Raw genomic sequence first — 8,364 nt, 5'->3', positions numbered from 1 at the left:
TTTCAGTTTATGATGTCTACTCATTTCAGTGATTGCTTGAATGCTAGCTGCACTGCTGATTGGTTTCATACATCAGTCGGGGTCCTATACTTTTGATTAATAAGCACCATTTAAAAATAGCCTGCACTGCTTGAAGCCATCCTGCATCTCAAATAGCAGGTGCATCACAGCTCAAGCAGATATAGTCAGTTGTACAGGAGGTGAATATGTCCCAGGAAATATTATTAGCACAAAATGAGAGAGAGAAAGAGAGAGAGAAAGAGAAGATTCCAACATTTCTAGATGCTGTATTGAAGAATTTAATGGAAGTGAAAAATAAGAGAGATGTCCTATATTTAGAGGAGACTGGGAGTCCCTTCTTGGAAGGCACTGTCTGCAGATAACCACAAAAGTCATGTAGGTGTCAAGCTCCAAAACCAGGGTACATTTCAAAGACAGAGTGTGTGGTCAAGGTCAATGAATACATCTGCAAATATAATATCCTACCAATATACCAGAAGCCCATCACTTCATAGCAACAATCTGAATCAAATCAGGATTCATCCTTGTGGGATAAAGGGTTAATTATACTTTTAAACTAAGAACAGTTACTCAGCATGTTTGAAAGGGGCTCCCTCACATTCAGTTATTTTTAATAAGGCTTCTTATATTCACTTGCACGAGTGTAGGTCTAATCCTGGGGCAATGCCTAATATCATATTACAACTAGCACTGCTGCAAATCTCACAGCTTGTGTACACTGTTCACAATCCATCACAGAAACATGGCACCAAACTCACCGGCATACTTTTGTCTCTCCTGAAGAAAATGCTGCTGGAGCCACTAGGATTTGATCAGAGCGGACAGGATGTGTCCAGTGACAGGCCTGAAACCATCCATGTGATGATATTCTCACATCTTTGCAGATCCCAGTTCATCTTCAACCGTCAGATTTACAAGAATCAAAGCATTATAGAATCCCTACAGTGTGGAAGCAAGCCTTTTAGCCCAACAGGTCCACACTGACCTTCCGAAGAGTAACCCAACCACACCCATACCCCCACCCTTTTATCCTATATTTACCCCTGACTTACGCACCTAACCTTCAGATCCCTGAACACTATGGCCTATTCACTTAACATGCACATCTCTGCGGAATTTTCGGACTGATGGTTGCACGCCCCAGAGTTTGAGAGGATTTTTCTCTGTTCCTCAGCCCCTTGAAATGAGATTGGCTTTAAACCAATGTCTCCTGTCTGACTCAGCCATGACCATCATTCCTAATAGTACGACTGAGGTTGCAGAGGTAGCAGCCTCCTGACTGGTTCAGAAGAATCAGGAGATACTACCTTGAATTTGGCACAATCGACTAATAAGGAGAGTCCTATAATATATTTTTATAGAGGTTGGAGTCTGCCTTTTGCAGTAAAACTCAAGCTATTGTTACTCATTGAGTTTCAGGTTAAAATGAGTTGCTCCCTAGGAAGATACAATCTTCTGTTGAAAGCAACTCTCTTGTTCCTTTTTTCCATTAGCTTTGCTTGTTTTCCAAATCTGACTGTATTCCAAGGGGAATGTCTACTCCTACACCCATGTCTGGGAGTAACTGGTTTGTGGAGAAGCCTTGATATCAGTGCAAGTCTCCTTTCACACCTCCCATCCCTCTCCGTGCAGACTTTTACAACATCAAACAAATAAACATTTGTAGAACTAAAGCAGCAGCTGGAAGGAATAAACCAGCAATTAACATGGGATTCAGGGTTTCCCAGATTGGGGGTCATGACCCCAAGTGAGATCACGAGTCAAATTTTGGGGCCACAGGTCTGAAGCAGTAATGGCTGAGACGTAACTCTGAGCAAGTGAAAGTTGTTACCATTTTTCAATCTGTGTGTGTTTCTTAAATGACAATCTTAAGGCGTGGCTCCTCCAGTAGGCTTTGCAATTTTTTTAAAAGGAACTGAATCTTCATATCTCTCTGATTGTCCCATACTCATTCTTACATGGAAACCAACCCCAACTCACTTACAAAAGCTGTCTCAAGACCACTTTGTAATTCTTGCTGACAGCCCAAAGTAATTTTGTGATGGCAATCTAGTGGGTAAACGTTTGGGAATGCCTGATGTTGGCAATTTAGAATTCTGTTGAGTTGTGTTGGCGTGGATTTCTTCCCAAGGCAGAACCATGGGAAGTCCATTTACATTGAGGCAAATTAATGGAAAAAGCTATAATAACAGGACAGAACAATAGGCCAAGCTTTGCTGTATTTGAGGTATACAATTTTTGCCTGTTCAGGTGTACAATATTGGGAAACAATGTCTGTTGAAATGCTGAGCAACAAAATAACAGTGTCACTGTCACCTCAGTGTTATGTGCTAAAAGACTATACCTGCTTTACCTGCATATTTCTGGAAGCCATTAATGTGTACGTTAATGCCTTCATCAATATACCAGTTGCACAGTTCACCCCACCTACGTGCTGGCAAGGTTGTTTTGAAGATCTGGACACAAAACATGGACAGAAATATTATAATTTCTCACCTTATTTCCTTGAAATGCTAATTTACAGTCCTTCCCCTTATCTCTGAAATTATGTTTTTTAATGTGTTTTTGTTTGCTTTCCCCTTTCACCAATCTTCATTGAAAATGAAACTGAAATAAGAAACTCTTCCTTCTGAGGTGAGTGTGCGGTCATTGCACATTCCACTTGCTACGGATTCAAAATGCCAGGAGCTGACCTCCCTGTGTGTACTGCTAGCCCGAATATTCAATGGCAGGACAATTAACTGGTCATCGCTCACATATAACACCAGTCACTCGTACTGACAAGCCATCGGGACTCAAGTGAGAACCTCAATTTTCACGCAATAATCATATATTTTGTGATGAATGTGCCGACAGATACTGACACTACTGATAACATCAATTTAAAAGTGTTTTTCAGAATGTTCACTGCGGATTTTTACATCAAATTGCAACGCTTAGTCATCAGAGATAGAACAATCACCCGACAGTGTCAAGTGATTAGACAGGCCTGTAATCACTATCATTACGCATCCTTCCATCACACATTCATGTAACCATTTTAATGCAATAAAACAGATGTACTGGTTGCATAGGGCTGTATGCAGTCTAGTTACTTTCTCTGGGATGTACTAATCAGCCTCCTCAGGCTGAATGCCTTGTATGATTTGTGTGTAAGTAAGGTGTTAAATTATATTTCTACAGAAGGGTATTCAAAATGATTTGGCAAGAAAATCAATGGAATAACAGGAGTGATCTAGGTTTAGTTTGCACTGGAAAGGGCTTCGGGAATGGAATGAAAGATGAGGTCAGAATTTATTTTTAAGAAAAGATATTTGTTGTTTCAGAAATCTCCGCGAATCATATTGAAACTATGCATTTTATTTTCACATTTTAAAAGCAATGAATGAATTAAATAGCTTTTATTGCCAAACCTTTAGCTTTAATGGGGGTGTGAGGAGGAGAGGGGAGGAATGAGAGCAAAATACAGCAGTTATTTCATCAAGTGCAAAAATGCAATACAATAAATTGTTGTTGATCTCCTTGAATATTGCTATTAAAAGAGTTTAATAAAGCCCATCTAAATGCCTGCTTCAGCCTTGAAATCTTTTCAGGAGTGAAGTAGTGCATACATCCCACAATCAAACAAAAAGCAAATCTGATTTTCTTTGCCTACCTCAAACATCACTCACGTGGTTGTAAATCAGGTTTTTCCTGCTTTATCTATGTAACTTCAATGAAAGAGACCCAGAAACTCTGGTTGAATTTTCCCAGCCCCTGAATAATGTGGTCAATGATGAGTCCTGTGAGAAAATATTGTGAGATTAGAAAAAGAGGTTCTCAGTGCTTCGAAAATAAAGTCCACCCGAGGTTTGAAGAGCAAGAATGAGAGTTTTACCATTGAACGGTAAGGGATCAATTCCCCAATTAACATTTCATTAATACCTAATCTCACCTTATTCAGATGCAGTTTCCCATTCTGCTACATTGTGGAGAGAAACCCGATCATGACAACTGTGTCATGCAAGTCTCCAACTTGCGGCTTACTCCACCAGCCCTCCATCTTGGACAGGAGTTCCAAACATCTCTGGGCATGCTCCAAAGGCAGATTCTACCTGCAAGTCCCATCGCAGAAGTTAGCAGTGGACATGCACCAGCCTTATCAAATCATCATGACATATTTCCAACATATTTGGAATACAGTTCACCATTTACAGACTGCAAAATGGAGCACTTTGTATTATCATACAGCTACTAGGTCACTTTGCATGCACTTATCTTATGCATTGAAACAGCATGTATCTCAGGGTTCGTCACTTCCTGTCATAGAGCTTACTTAACACCTACTTGGATGCTCACAACATCTCTGCGTCATCTTACTTTGCCTTTTGTGCTTTTTAACCTCTTATAGAACTTAGAGGCTCACAGTCCTTCGGCAAAGTATAACCTGCATTGCGTTCCAACATTATCTGAAATACATACGTGTGATCAAAATAGCTGCAACCGCACACACAGGGGCTGGCATTAGCATTCTGTTTTCTGTGTGAGCACTACTTGTAGCAATGTGAGGTCTTTCAAGTGGCAATTCCATTAATTAGGTGCTTACACAGTGCACTTTTTTAATCGCCCTACAGTGCATGTGAAAATGATGCAGTGACCAACTGTGTAGTGTTATGCAATTGAAGGCATGTACTGTATTTTTAAAAGAGAGTGAATGCTGTTTTGCACTGAGAGTACACAAGTGCCTATCATATGACTAACTAGCAGTCTCAGAGTGTACTGGAAAGTTGAAAATATGTAACATTTGGCTGTGAAATAGATACCTGAATTTGTTACTGTTTTGACAACAATTCAAATCTAACCAATCAGTATAAATTATACCCCAGGATACTAAAGCCCAATCTAGTTTGAATTTATTGTTTTGCCAACATCGAACCAATGAGACAATCTGATATGAGGGGTATAAAAAGGCAGTCAGTTTGAAAATCAGATAGAGTAACTGCCATTGACAGAGTAATTGCCATTGAGATAGACCCAAACTCTCTCTATCAAAGGTACCTTTTCATATTAAAAAAATTCACAGTAAAAGAAAGTAGATCTTCAGTTGGGAGAAGGGTGAAGCCGATGATGACAGCCACTGTATGGTTTTGAAATTAAGTTGATGCAATTTTAATAAGTGTATTTATTGGAACGGTATATTATTATCAAGTTGAAGACAGGCAATATGCAGTAAAGAGAAAGGGGGGCTTAGAGTTGTGAATAGTTGTTGTTTAATGTTCACTTTTAGACTTAAGGAATAAATTGATATTATTTTCTTTAAATTGTGGAATGTGGCATTTCTCTGTTGCTCATATATTAACAGACTACACGGCGAGGTGAGTTTTTCTGAGTGTTTGGTTTAACTGTGTCGTAACTGTAGGATACAAATACTAGTTCCAAGCAGTCTTGACCAGATCATTGGTTATTACAAACTGATCACAGTCATCTCCGTGAAAACAGAAGTAATCAAACATGACCATAAGTATGTCATCTGCAGGCCACAATTCACAAAGACAATGCAAGGTCTTTCAGGTTCTGGAAGGGCTTAGTGCTGGCCAAGTGGGAATAGATTAGGTTAGGATACCTGATTGGCATAGATGAGTTGGACCGAAGAGTCTGTTTCTGTGCGTCTCAATGACTCTATGATTCTAAGTGCAGAGAGCTGATTTCCTCTCACATGGAGCTGTAAGTATTTATAAGCATCCTTTATGTGCAATGCTGTGTGAATTAAAAGAGCTTAGCATGACAACAATTCCCTGATTGTCTCCTGGTCAGATAATCAGCCTATGTGTAAACAATATGGTGGCAAACTCTAAAAAGTCAACATTCTCTCTCTCCTTGCAGAGAAGTAACAAAGAATTGAATTATCACTAGCCTTTCTTGGTGATGTGGGCCTGGATACAGAGGGACAAGGTCTCAGTGGTCCCACTGTCACAACCATTTGGGAAAGTACACTGATGTACAAGTCGCACTGTTCCAAGAGCTGTCACAAAAGTTAAAAAATTAATCAGTTTACTCAAAATCCCCAATGTACCTGCCTTACAATCTCCAGATTAATAGCATACACTGACTAAAACTGAACTAGCTCAGCTGAGTGCATATTGGAAGGAAGCTGTAAAGGTCCCAGGTTCAACCCTGGGCTTTGGCAGCAAATGAATTTGATTTAAAGATTCCTTTGGTGAGGTGGTAGTGTATGTACCTCTGAGCCAGGGGACCTGATTTCAAATGTGTTGCAGAGATGTGTCATGCCTTCTATGAAAAAATTCATGAGGAAATATCTAGAATACACTGATTATGTTTCTTAATGAGAAACTGCTATTTATTTCAAATAAAGCAGTTTAACCACAGGCAAACAAAACATAAATAATCAACTTAGAGCTCTTTATCTTAAACTCTACGCAGTCATAAACACCTACATACAGACACATTTTGCCCTTCCATATTAAAACACCAGCCTCATTCCTGAAGAAAGGCTTATGCCCAAAACGTCGATTCTCCTGCTCCTCGGATGCTGCCTGGCCTGTTGTGTTTTTCCAGCACCACATTTTTGAACTCTGGTCTCCAGATCTGCAGCCCTCACTTTCTCCAAACAATGGGCCTCTTGAAGATGAGTCATAGAGCCATCCAGCATGGAAACAGCCCTTTTGGTCCAACTCACCGTGCTGACCAGACGTCCCAATCCAATCTGGTCCCATTTGCCCCATAGCCCTATAAACCCTTCCTATTCTTATACCTATCCAGACATCTTTTAGATGCTGTAATTGTATCTGCCTTGATCACTTCCTCTGGCAGCTCATTCCATACATGCACCATCTTCTGTGTGAAGAAGTTATTCTTCTGGCTTTTTAATCTTTTCCCTTTCACCTTAAACCTATCTCCTTCAGTTTTGGACTCGCCCACCCCAGAAAAAAGTACCTTGGCTATTCAGCCTCTCCATGCCACTCATGATTTTATGAACCTCAATAAGATCTCACCTCAGTTTCTGATACTCTAGGAAAAAAGTCCCAATCTATTTACCTTCTCTCTATAGCTCAAACCCTCCATTCCCAGCAACATCCTTGTAAATCGTTTCTGCACCCTCTCAAGTTAAGCAACATTCTTCCTTTAGAAAGACGACCAGAATTGTATGCCTCATAGGATGTTGTATGACCAGAAAAGTGGCCTCACCAATGTCCTGTATAACAGCAACATGAAATCCCAACTCCTGTACTCAATGTTCTGACCAATCAAAGCAAGTGTGCCAAATGCCTTCTTCACTATCCTGTCTACCAGCGACTCCACTTTCAAGGAACTATGCACCTATACCCTTAGGTCTCATTGTTTAGCAACACTGCACAGGGCCCTACTATTTGCTGTATAAACCTTGCCCTGGTTTGCCTTACCAAAATGCAACACTTCATGTTTATCAAAATTAAACTCCATCTGCCACACCAAAATTGGAGGTGTAGTGGATAGTGAAGAAAGTTACTTCAGATTACAACAGGATCTTGATCAGATGGGCCAATGGGCTGAGAAGTGGCAAATGGAGTTTAATTCAGATAAATGTGAGGTGCTGCATTTTGGGAAAGCAAATCTTAGCAGGACTTACACACTTAATGGTAAAGTCCAAGGGAGTGTTGCTGAACAAAGAGACCTTGGTGTGTAGGTTTATAGCCCCTTGAAAGTGGAGTTGCAGGTAGATTGGATAGTGAAGAAGGCTTTTGGTATGCTTTCCTTTATTGGTCAGCGTATTGAGTACAGGGGTTGGAAGTCATGATTTGGAGATGCTGGTGTTGGACTGGGGTGTACAAAGTTAAAAATCACACAACACCAGGTTATAGTCCAACAGGTTTAATTGGAAGCACACTAGCTTTCGGAGCGACACTCCTTCATCAGATGATTGTGGAGGGCTCGATCGTAACACAGAATTTATAGCAAAAATATGCAGTGTGCTGTGACTGAAAGTATATATTGAAAAATTGATTGTCTGTTAAGCCTTTCATCTGTTAGAATACAGTGATAGTTTCACTTCTTTCATGTGTAAATCACAAAACCCTTTTTTTAAAAGTTGCATTCTCGGGTTAGCTGTTAACAATGGTGATAGCTAGACAATATGTTGAAGGTGTTAGCCCCCTGTGTTCTCTGTCGATGACATGATGTTTAGATTGATTCTAATCTGAGATAACAGAGTTTTACATAAATTCATGCAGTTTTTGAGCTCAGAGTTCTACATGAATGTATGCAGTTTTTGAGCAAAGTGCAATGTAACTCTGCAAATTCACCCCACAAAATATATGTGTGCATGTGGGTCTTTGTCTGTCTGTGTGTGTGTGTGTGTGTGTATGT

The sequence above is a fragment of the Chiloscyllium plagiosum genome, chromosome 15 (assembly GCF_004010195.1).
Source record: "Chiloscyllium plagiosum isolate BGI_BamShark_2017 chromosome 15, ASM401019v2, whole genome shotgun sequence".
In the NCBI taxonomy this organism is placed as follows: Eukaryota; Metazoa; Chordata; class Chondrichthyes; order Orectolobiformes; family Hemiscylliidae; genus Chiloscyllium; species Chiloscyllium plagiosum.
Note: the sequence above shows the minus strand (reverse complement) of the source record.